The sequence below is a fragment of the Micrasema longulum genome, unplaced genomic scaffold, assembly GCF_059751315.1.
Source record: "Micrasema longulum isolate JH-2025_06_02 unplaced genomic scaffold, ASM5975131v1 h1tg000747l, whole genome shotgun sequence".
NCBI classification, from domain to species: Eukaryota; Metazoa; Arthropoda; class Insecta; order Trichoptera; family Brachycentridae; genus Micrasema; species Micrasema longulum.
The window spans coordinates 1,290,910-1,303,893 of record NW_028277941.1 but is presented as its reverse complement, the minus strand read 5'-3'; the positions used below and the strand labels follow the sequence as shown (position 1 = coordinate 1,303,893).

General features: G+C 31.3%; 2 long non-coding RNA genes across 4 annotated transcripts in view; both read left to right on the top strand.

The window, feature by feature from the left end:
• Positions 1-2,592, top strand: part of LOC148279197 (uncharacterized) — a 169,722-nt gene extending 167,130 nt beyond the window's left edge. For all 3 annotated transcript variants that reach the window (XR_015822951.1, XR_015822953.1, XR_015822952.1), the window contains one exon: positions 1,766-2,592. This is a non-coding gene — a long non-coding RNA (uncharacterized LOC148279197). The remainder of the gene's footprint in view (positions 1-1,765) is intronic.
• A 2,359-nt stretch (positions 2,593-4,951) lies between these two features.
• Positions 4,952-8,501, top strand: LOC148279196 (uncharacterized). Its single transcript, XR_015822956.1, has 3 exons — positions 4,952-5,077; positions 6,843-6,995; positions 8,369-8,501. It is a non-coding gene; the product is annotated as an uncharacterized LOC148279196 (long non-coding RNA).
• Positions 8,502-12,984: the final 4,483 nt, after the last annotated feature.

Here is a 12,984-nt window from a genome sequence, read left to right as displayed (position 1 = left end):
GCCACTGTTGAACATTTGACTTTTGGATTTGCATTTGTCTGGCACTTAGGTGCAGATATTGATCAGTAAAATAATATACTACGTTTTCATTCAAAATAAGTATTAATTTTACAGTACTAATTTGTTTATTTTTATCTGAAGTAAAGTAATTCGACAACATGGTTCTAAATTTTGGCTCGCAGAATATAAATTAAGTGCGTAAATAACTAATATGCTAAATGTGTTTTTCTGTAATCTAAATAAAAGACAAATGATACATAAACTCATATATTTGGAATGATCATCGACTGATTAAATCGCTTTCGCGACATCTTCGAGACTGGTATCCTTATTTAAAAAATAAATGTGCTGAGACAAAAACAGTCTGGCAAAGAATTCAAAATTACATAATATTTATTGAATTTAGTTATTTTTATTTATTGTTATCTTTAATATTCAAAGAAGTTGGACAACGCTTGAGGTTAAATAAAAACTAAAGTGATATCACGTACTCTGGTAAGGATATGTTTAGATAATATGCCCATAGACGCAGTAAATATTAAAATAAAATTGTTCTCCGCAAGGAAAATCGAACAGAGCTCAACCGAAGGGTTGGGTTGGGCAGCTTTCGGAAAACTTAAGTCATATTTTGAAAAATACCCGAACCCCCATAAATTTTAAACGAAAAATGTTTGTTACTAGTGTTTTGCCAGTACTCGCATATGGGTTTGAGACAATCATAGTATCTAACAAAAGTGTGTTAATACTAAGTATCAAAGAGCCGTGGAGCGAGCGCTACTAGGGATTAGTCTTCGAGATAATGTATGAAATCAAATCATAAGAACCAAAACAGGAGTGCTGGACATTATTAAAACAGTTGCAACGTTGAAATGGTGCCGAGCTGATCAAGTTGCTCGCAGTTCAGACGATAGATGGACAAAACGCCTCCTGTGCTGGAACCCTCGGACTACTGCCGGAAATTCCAGACGACCGCAGCTCCGCTGGAAAGATTATATTGAGACGCATTCGGGAAAATCGTGGATACAAATAGCCAGAGGCTATTTGGCATGGAGAAGAATGGAGGAGGCCTACGTTTAGGAGTGGACGACTACAGGCTGAAGAAGAAAAATAATATGTTTTTTAAAGAGAAACCATTTTTGAAATTCGATATGGAAGTCTGGACATTTACAGGTTATAAGACCTGTCATTAGCTGGTTTAAGTGGACATTTTTTTTGTGAAAAGGAAATTTACCGAAATATTTTACTATTAGAAAATGGGATTCAGAGTTGTGGTAGAGAGGGGTTCGGGAACCGCGGACCTTTGATCCATTAGTCTGCAATACTCGCCACGGAACCACAACCCTGTATCGACACTATCACATTCCCCATTTTGCCTGAGTTTGAACATCTCCTAAACTCTTTAATCTGTTGACTTTTATGAAGTAAAAGTGCTGAGGCCTTTATTGATGTGGGTGAGAATTATCTGGCTGAATTATTTCATCTTCTAGGCAACGCCTAAAAACCATTTTAAAATTTTATATTTCGACTGGAAATGTCAAACTGGCGTCGCGGATTTCATTTCTGCCAGTTGCGAGAATATATGCGAGAAATATTATTTTCTCAATTGGTCTGGGTGTTGTAATGTATTTTCAAAAACACCTTCCATATCTCCTCTCACCCACCTACTGACGAGCCTCTAAAATAGAGGCTTAGCGGGTTTTTTCCTTTTAAAAAAAGAAACACATTTGTGTATTTTGTTAATTGATCGATATTATTTTATTTTCAGGTATTCTTCGCGACCAGTTTTACCATTCTTCCCCCCGTGGATTGTAAGGAGAAATCCAGTTTCGCCTCTTTAAATCATGATCATCATCATCGCTGGTTTTCTTGCTAGGGATTAGCAAATTGACATGACAAAAATCTTATGTTCTAACGTTAACAGACCTTGCGTTTTACAATAAACGTTTTCTTAAACGGTAATTTAATTCCTGACATTTATTGGAAAAGATGATAGTCGTTCATTGAGTAAATATTCATTCGTGTGAAATGAACTGCTTTTCAAGTTTTTAGATCAGATCATGATTAGTTAAGTTTCCAGTTTTATGACTTCCATTGCTGTAGTAACGCAAGTGATAAAACTGTTATATTATTTGTAGAAGTCGACCATACAGCTTGATTTTCACAAACAATATAAGTTAGTCTCATTCGGCTTTTTGTTACTAGATTATAAGTTTGTAGCTACTTAATTAGTTGTAAGATATTCTACACCACCACAAATAAGCAACCCATAGCATTTAGTTATAATGAATGAATTTCATTATACACAAATAACCATTTATACATTTAATCAAATATGCACCAAACTTTTCTTTGAAAACATTTTTGTAATACAAGCTAACCTAGATTTGGATTCACTATTCACTTTACTTTGAGTTTTATTTCATTTTTGTTTAAATACGTAAACATAATAATAATAATAATACATTCTAACAAATTTGTGTTATTAGATATAAGTTATTCATAAAACATACTGGTTTTGTTTCATTTCATGTTGAAATAATACATTTTTGTACTTTTGATATTTCATAAAGCAATAAATTTTATTTCTCGTAATTGTCTGTTTTTTTTCTTTTATTTGCCTATTATTACGAAAACTTATACAGCGCCGTTTTCGTAATATAATACCTTAAGGGCGCTTTACAGTGTGATTCTATAAATAAATTGATTTAATTTTAACTTTTTGTCTAATAAATTATATTAATTATTTTTTAACAATATTTTGAATTTGTCCAAATTTTTGTAGACAAGAACTGGAACTCCCTGTGTAAAGTGGCCACTTAAACCAGCCATTGACAGGTCATAAGCCCTGTAGATGCCTTGACTTCTATATTACCTTCCCTTAAATGTTCTTCATCTCTGTTGTAATATGTTAATATAACCAGCTCCCCAGGGAGTTGAATCCAGTTCTTGTCTACAAAAATTTGGACAAACTCAAAATATTGTTAATGAATTACCTGGTCCATGAAGAAGTATAGAAATTGAAAAAATAATATTTTCAGGCGTTGCCTAGTATGTAGGTGAAATAATTCAATTGGATGAATCTCACCCGCATAAATAAAGGTTTCAGCTCTTTAACTTCACAAACATCAACAGATGAAAGAATTGAAGGAATTTAGATGTTCAAATATAGGCAGAATGGTGAATGTTACACAGTGTGTAAAGTGGCCACTTAAACCAGCCATTGACAGGTCATAAGCCCTGTAGATACCTAGACTTTTATATTACCTTCTCTTAAATGTTCTTCATCTCTGTTGTAATATGTTAATTATTTTTTAGTTAGTTTATTCAGATAAAAAATATAAGTATACAATATTACAACTAAATACAATTTTTATATAAATTTATTACATGTATTTACATCAACGTGTCCCATTACGTAAAATAAAAAATATGTCATTTGTACATAATGGGGAGTGACGTCTTAAAATAATTTGTTTATTTTAATTTTAATTAGTAAACATAATATCATTTAATATGATTAAAACCAAACAATTAAATGAAAATAAAATAAAAAACAACATTTTTTTTTTTTAAATATAGCATCTGTAAATACGAAATGTTATCATATTATATTAAAAATTACTATCAGTACATATACCTTCTCCGTGATAGTGACAATACATGGTATATATGATACTATGGATATTTTTTTAAATAATTCACTCTTTGTTCGTCGACACCTACAATTTTACTTTATAATAAGTATATGAATAAAATGTTTAATCTGTTTTTGCGTCCCTGAGCTCCGCCAAACAAAGTCTGAATGCATATTTTGAAACCATATTCTACATATTATCAAACATTAAGGTTAGTTGAATGATTATTAATTAAGATTTTATAAAATAATAATTATTATATTTGACATCCTTATTATATTCAACAACTTTAAAGTTTTTACTGAGTAATCAGTATTCCTTTGAAGTGATTATAAATCTGTATAGGTAGGTGCAATTTTTATATATTGCCATACTAATGAACAATATTTTAACATTAACTCCAAAATCTCTGACAGAAGGCATTGAAAACTATTTAAATGTCGACATGACAAATAATGTTGTCACTCATTTTGTTCACTTTGTGGAGGTAAGTGTTTTATTACGCCGATTCTATTAGATGTACATTTTTATTTAACAATCTAATTTTTTTAAATTTACGAATTGCGTCATACACTAACTTCTTACTGTATTAATCAATTAAATCAATTAGTTTACTATTGTGTTTATGAATGAAATACACATTTAAGCTATATGGATTTTATTTTTTAAGTAACTAAATAATTTAAGTTTAAAAGATTATTTATTCTTAATAAGTTTATTAAATAATAGTTTTTTATCGATTATTTCTTTTACGATTTGATTTCGCATATAACAAAAATATTTAACAAAAAAATGCTTACAATCTCTTGGTTTACTATGTTACATGTCCTTTCAGGTTATTTAATGCAAAATATTGATTTCGTTTAAAATTAGAATAACGTGTTATATTTATGAAATCATTGACAAATTACTTATTTATTTATATTTATTGATATACGAGCCCTGACTCAATGGGACTTAAGTCCTGGGTTGAGTTAAGATGAATAATCTACTACAGTAATATTGTACAAGAATAATAATATTATAGTAAAACAAAAACATAATTTAAAAATAACATGTATAATATGTATGTTTATTATATTCTCATAGCTATCTCTCTTATTGGTTTTTAACTAATTTATGTCGAGTTATACAATGTTCGAGTTCTCATTTTAAAATTGTTGTTTTTTTAGAATTTCTTATCCGGTGAATTGAATTTATTAAAAATTTAAAAAGAGGCTTACGTTTTTAGAAACATTTATTTAAGTATCAATGTTTCGTTTTATGAACATGTCAGTGTTTTTATTTTAATTCGTTTAATATTTCTATAATATTTCAGACCGTGGCCAGTTTCAATAGCATAATGTACTTAATTCATTTGAAACTAAAATATTATGCAACTGAAACTCAATACTTGACCTCGGCGCGCAGACCTGGATAAATAAGAGAAATCTTTTGAAACTGTAAGTAAACACTTAATAAATTATCAGCGCGTTTGTCTACCATGCCAGAGGTCTCGGATTCAATTTTCGACAGGGTTGACATGAAATATTTATTTTTATTAGGTGTTTTTACACTAGAATATTTCATAGTACCTGGAATGGTACCTGAAGCGTAAGAACGGTCATCTTACCTTCGTGTAAAAACAAATTTGTATCAAAAATAAAAAGAATATAAAGATACACGATTGGTGTACCAATGCAGTGCCCTATTCGCCGTTAGGTGCGGAAAGGGAATGATGATGATAAAGGAAATACAATATTTATTATGCAAATTATTTAATTCCGTTTTTCAAAGGCATGTTAAAGTTATGCACTCGCCGGTGTTGGCATGAACCACCAAGAAGAGACAAATATTGCGTAACACAATTTGCCAATAATATTATTGTAGCATAATTTATTCGCAATAAATGTTTGTATTTATATTTTGGTACCGATGTTTGCTATCCAAGTCCACTAGAAATTATATTGAATGAAAACCAACACTTTTAATATGATAACAAATAAACGCTTATACCAGTTAGAATAAGAAATGTATTTTAACGGCTTAGGAGTTTATTTCAATGTATTAATTGAATCGATCATTTGAGAATCCCAACAAATCATGTTTTTAGTGGATGTGACTTACTTAAGTTGCACTTCATTCCATTTAAAAAACAACGTTTTATCGAAAAATAAAGGTTTATAACAATAAAACAGACTATAAGCTTTTTAAATTTATAAAATTCCCATAATGAGTCTGTCCAACACCGTTTTCTAAGAAAAGTGGCATGGTTGCTCGGATTACAAAGGGGTAATTATTCTTATTTTGAAATAGAGCAATCTCTTAATCTATCTACATTGGGGAGACGTAGAACTGAGATGGACCTTATATGCATTTTCAAAATACTTAATGCTTTAAGTGATGTCCCATCTCTGTTGCAATCAATTTCTTTTCATGTTCCCAACCGTGTCACCAGAAGTCAAAATCTGCTATTTATACAATCTTCTAAGAGAAACTTTGGTTTTTATGCCCCAATGTCCAGAATGTGTAGATTAGTCAATTCATCACACGACTTGGAATTTTTTGGGATAGATCTTCCGGCTTTTCGTAGATCTCTTCGTGACTAAACAGTGTGGGATGAAGTTGGATTGGCATGGTTTAGCTCAAAGTTTTTGGTCTTTCGTTTTTTTGAATATATTGTATACTATTATTGTTTTGCCCTTATTTGTCATTGCTAAATAGTTTTATGTTCTTTTTGTTCAGTTTCTTGCATTTATGTTTCTTCATGTAACTGTTGTAATTGGCTTAGGCCGTATGTATATATATTTAATAAATAAATAATGGACACAGGGCTATTGTGACAAAAGTAAATACAGTTTTTCCTACAACTAAAAATTTTAAGAGTAACTCGTTTATTGTCAAAAAAAAATATTTTTGTATGAGTGAAACCGATACAAAAACCCACAGTCTTTAAAGCGGTTTCGTGTATGTGGAGGACCATACCTTCACTATTAGCATTTTTTTATTTAAGTTGGATATAAAACATTTTATTTATAAGTTTTTTTATGATTTCTGAAAAGTTTAGACATTTTTTGTAGAATCGTGAAATTGCCCTTAGTAATGCAGTATAAGTGCATATTTTATACACTCTTGGATTACACATAATTCTTACAAATCCCGAATGCATATTTATTATTTTTCTATTTCTTCTATGTATCTTAATCCTGATTTTTACTTCTTTTATAGTTTTCTCAAATGAGTGACCACGTGGTCTCCACACGTGGACATGGTTTCCTGGATCAATATTTAAAAACAAATAATTGTATTTTTCATCACATCTTAAACCGGTATGCAATCTCGTCGCCGCGCCTTGGGAAACTTTAGCAAGTAAAAAATGACGTAAGTATTTTACACCAATGTTATATCATTGTTATACTTATGTTAATAATAGCAAAACAATACTAATAAAATGCACTTAGGCAGTTTATCAAAAGTTTCGTAAGTTTGCAAAAATTTCCGGGTTAGATTCTAGACTGAATATTGATTCTGTAATACTGATTTGGTTATATTTTCTGGTATATAACTTTTCCAAGTGGTACCGTGGTAGATACCGTGTTAGGATATCCTTTTTAGCATAAAATCTTGGGTTCATTTCCCTGCTAGGTTAAAAGTTCAAACTTTCACACCCTGAACATTGATGTAAACAGGAATTGGAATTCCGATAAAAATGGGTAACAGTACCGGGGGTAGTGTCAAAGACTATAGGTTAGGAGATTCGAGGCTCAAATCCCGCTCTATGACAACTTGTTTCCATTTTATAAAACTATTTTTTACGACTACAAGGGGATGGCTCCAAAATTGAAATATTTGTGTAAATCACAAAAACGCAAATACATATTTTCTTTCAATATATATAATGTGGAATGTGGACTATTTGATGCTTATATTCATATGTCCCGTAATATTTAGGTACATAATAACAATAATTCATAATAACTGATTTCTATACCGCCATTTTTGTGAAAAATCACCTCAAGAGCGCTTTACAATTGCATACGTAAACTTACATCCTAACTAAGCTGAAACTACATATTATAATTTTTGATTTAATTGACATAAATATGACCCCTGTAAAAAGGTGTTATTTTTTTCTGTCTGAAGAGTTAGCTAACTTCTAAATCTAGTAAGCTTTGAATCTATTTTCAATGCGTGAATCAGGTATAATTGATTTATTCCCCTCAAACGTTTGATTGTGATCAACAGCGGAGTTTCAGGATCACGAAACATAAGTAAATCAGAATCATGGAACATTGAAATTTGTTGTTCTGACTCAAGTAACCGATTTTTATGAAATTCAAAAAAATGCCAATATCTAGAAAAACGTTTTTTTTAATGAAGTCGATAATATTTACACATTTTGGTGAGCCATGAGCGAAGGAGGAAGAGAAAGGAAGGGGATACGTAAGATGATAAGTTAATTTTTGGGACAACTTGTATAATTAAGGCAAATGAATATTTTTATGGTGGTAAATAAATTTCTTATATATTCACGGGGGTTGATAACATTAAAAATAATTGTGCATTTTATAATGGTATTATAGGATTAAATAACAAACAGTGAAAATACAGTCCTACATAAAACAGTAATGTATTCTAACTCCGTAAGACCAAAAACTCTGGGTTTAGTGAATATGAGAAGTGATTGTTTAGATCAGGTTAACACTTACAAAAAAGTATATTCCAATAATGAAAACATTACATTTTTGTTTCAGACATCATTAGGATTGACGAAAGTGGATTTAAAAAAATTGCAACAAGCTCTGACTAGACAACCGTATAATATTAGTATTTAACACGCTTTGGATTAATTTAAAAACAAATGTAAAGAATCACCAAACATTTCTTTAACATATAATATTTGCGCTTATGTTAAATGAGGAAACAATCTAAGGTACTGTCAACATAATTTTTACACTTAAGGGTGGGACCATAAATTTAATAATAATTGTTTTAATATTCCATGTTAACATTATTTATTCAATAATGTTATATATTCACTTCTCCGATAGTTTTATCTTCTTAGGATCTGCCATAGGTACCTGAATAGGTTTTTTTGTTATTTATGAATAAATATTTTCTTTTCGTTAAACAAAATTTCAGTTTTATTCCAAACCACTAGTTCTAATGTAGGTACAATACGTTCAAATTTCTGTCTTTGAACCGAGTAAACATTCAATTTTTGTTTGTTTATACCACAGTTTTTACCCATACTTTAATATATATTTATATTTAAACTTTTTGTCACGCACACATAAATAACGGCCATCAAAGATTTGAATGCACTGTACTCTACTGTTAAAACTTAATCGAAAATACAATTCAGACACTAAATATTGATGATTTGTTTTCTAAAAAACTACGTACCGTATTTTTCGGACCATAAGACACAACATTTTACTCTGAAAATTCAACCAAAAATTGGGGTGCGCCCTATGGTCCGATGCGTCTTATCAACCGCCAAATAGTGTTACTTTGCTATTTTAATGTAATTTTTTTTTTAAATGTATGTCAATATTTTCTAAAGCTCTAATAGCACTCTTCATGCAACCCCAGACCATAAACAACACGTCCTTCACCACAATACCTCAGACGTAAATTACTCACAAATGATTTCTTACTTATTGCTTATAGCGCGAATGTAAATATATTGTACCTTAATTTAACATAGATTTACCTTATGATTTATAAAGGTGTTAAAGAAAAAAGAATCGTAATCTTCAGTGACGTTTAAACATATATTCGCACGACATAATAATAGACACGTTGCTTCCTAACTAAAAGCATCTCGGTTTTAGCAAATTTAATGTAACGTTGACAGAAGTAAAAGAGATAGAAAATCTCGAAAAACATGCAAATATTTAGGTGAGAAAGAGTGGCAAGAAAGGCAACTATATTTCCTCCCTTGTAACATGTCTATTTAATTATACGTCATTTGTAATCTACGCATTTATCATGACAAGCATGTATGTTGTAACTTGACGTTTTATTTTAACATTGCCCGCTCCTATTCTGATTAACTGCCCAGTGAAATACAGAATGAAAGACAACTTAATCCCAGATCACTTTAAAAAAATACTTTGAAGCAGCGATAATAACGTTAAGACCGTTCAAAATGTCAGCGCTTGATTTAGTAATATTTTTTATGTAAATAGGTACATTATTATTAGATACTTGGGTTTTGTCTTCTCTAAATCGTTATTTAGCTAATATCTAATACTATAATTGTTATATGTTTTCTATTTTTATAAGGTAATAAGTTTTGTTCAGTTGAAGATAAGTTCTCCCGAGCGATTACGAAAATACACTAACGACGCTCTTCTTCAAGCTTTGGCAGGTACAACGATATGTACCAAGCCAAGGGGACGTGTACACAACGGTATACAAATACTACGCACTAAAGTGACATACCTTCATTACGACGTCATAGTTAAAGATAAATTCTCCCGAGCGATCACGAAGATACACTACCGACCCTTTATCTATAAGTTTCGCGGTACGTACATCGGTATGTACCGAGGGGTCAAGTACCCCACGGTACACATATCTACTAATTAAATGTGACAAAAATATTGTTCCACCCACCAATTTTTGCTTTAATTACGATTTATTTAGATTTGAAGTGAAAATTTCTAATAAAAAGCCCAACCTGTGATAACTGAAGCATAATGAATATACGAAAGAACATACTTTAATTCTTAATTTAGTTAGTATCGAACGAGGAGTAAAGTTTTTGTCGGAATTCGATCATATGGCGTTTGAAATAGCGTAATGAAAACACGTATCTACATGTCGGTTTGCCATACCGAGGCAGGTACAGATAGTAGAAAAGTTATGTAAACCGTGTCGGTATATACCGATGAAGATAGCGTTTATATCTGCCCCCCGGCACCTTTCTAAAACTCAAAACTTCTGTGTTTGAGAGTAAGTGCCCGAAGAGAATATTAAGCATCAGGTGGTTGGATTTCATAACTAACATTTAAATCCGAGAACGGACGCGGCAGCCTCCTATAACGATAGTTTTGTGGATGTGGATGTGGCTGTGGACCTGTCTCGAACACGTGCTGCGGATGCCTCAGAAGAGCCTTAACCCAAGCAGCTTCTTCGTCACACTTACCGGCTACAGCTGTCTTAGAAGACCGTTAGTGGAAAGACGAACTCTTATCCGCACTATCCAGGAGTAGAGGCGTTTAGTGATGTCCACATTAGGAATGGATCTAGAAAAGAACTAGAATTATCGTATCATCATCATCCCTTCCCGCTCCCAATAGTGCGTAAGGGACTGCAGTGGTAAACCAACCGCAGGGTATTTTCATCATTTTTGTAAAATGAAGAAGAAAAATCAAAGGATAGGAAGGAAATATATTTTTTAGAATGATTTTTTTTGTCCAACTACACTAGAGTGTTACTATGCTATGCGGCACTGTGCGGCGCGTCGCAGCAACACGAAATATAATGTTCACTGTTATAGATGAAGCAAACAGTACTATAGCTACGCTACACTGCGCGGCACTTCATACAAAATTATGTTGCGTAGCGCCGCTGAAGTGCTGTGATGCTCGAATGCAGTTTAGCCTTTATGATTAATCATCCTTACGCTTCAGGTGCCAGGGACGACAAAATATTTGCAAACTAAAAAATCATTTTTTTATTCATGAATCAATGAATATGTTTACATAAACTTTTACGTGTTTTTTTTTGTTTAATTACCATCTACTTTTATGTGTTAAGTTAATTTTAAAACGGTAACTTTCCAAAAAAGAGACTATCTCTTATGCTCGGAGAGTGGCTTACTATTTAGTGGATTTGAAATTATATAATTTCGAATAAAAAAAATATTTCTTGTCGGCAATTTCGGGAATCGATCCCGAGACCTCGTGGGTGGTAGGTAAACGCGCTGACCACCGAGCAGGCGGGGGGAGTAGGAAAAATATTATTTAAATGTAGATAAACAATTATTTTCTTAAAATGATTTGATACGCATGTATTGTGAATATTTTGAGTTTACCCAAATATTTGTAGACAAAAGACTCGATGGGAAAAATTTAAGAAATAAGGATACTCAGAAATAGGCTAAATGGCGAATGTTACAGTATGTTATGTGGCCATAAGTGGTCTAGACATTTACAGAGGTCCTGTAAATGCCTAGATTTCCATATTTTCTTCTCTAAAATGTACTGCATCTTTGTTGTAATTTGTTAATTTATTGTAAGGATTATCTAACAACAAAGTATTATACTAAAACAATGTTCTTAATGAATCAACTTTAAGAGGTTTGTTTTTTAATGTAATTGACAGTTTGAAATGTTCCTACAAGTTAATTTTTAGCATTTCGCATTTTATAACGTATGAAATAACTGTATCATACAAAAGGTACCATAATCAAAATAGCTTAGTTTCCGGATTCACAAGTTATTTTCTATAAGTATTTTCATAAAAACAACATTCAGTGAGGTACCGCATATTTTTGTAGCCTTTTATTAATACATGGCAGAAATTGAAAGCACCTGTATGTAGTTCGTATAATTTACAGCTGTTTTCTGATTTCTACAAATCACTTTTAAATGTTTATTTGTTTTTTTTATTTACTGTAAATACATAAAAGGCGAAAAGTACAAATGCACAAATAGCACACCAAAAAAGAAACAACCTCGTGTACTCGGTGTGGGATTACATGTAAACTAAAGCGCACTTAGGGTGGGATTATATGTAAACTATAGCGCAAACAAAATGTTATTAGATAATTCAAGGTTATTACATTATAATATCTTATTATATTGAAGTGATTTTTATGAAAAAAGAAGAATAACCAAACACAATAAATAAGCATTCAAACCAAAGTACCCGAAGTAATTGATTTACAAATATTTTGCCGTCCTTAATTTTGTGGGGATAAAGAAAGCAGTGAATATTTTAGCATATTCATGGGTATTTAATGTATCCATTACTCAAATACAAATAGAGTTAAACAATTAACCTTTTTGAAATCGTGTATATAAAGCGAAAAAAAGAAATATTCCTCCCTTTATGTGCTGTTTAACGTAGCTCTAAATTTAAAACAAAAGAATCCTTAAAAGGAAGGACTCCCATTGTATTTTATTGCTTTAAAAAATCTACCCTATACACAAACCGTAACATTTTAACTCTCAGGTTTTAAATAAAACATTTTATAGGGTCAGAATTCCGCCTCTCAGAATACTAATCTTTTTCTCATAGTGAATTCACAGAGATCAGTATTTTGAGAGGTATGTAAATATCACTATGTTTTGAGACTTACATGTTTAAAAAAAAATTGTCATCTATTTTTGTAACGACGTATTCGTGTGCGATG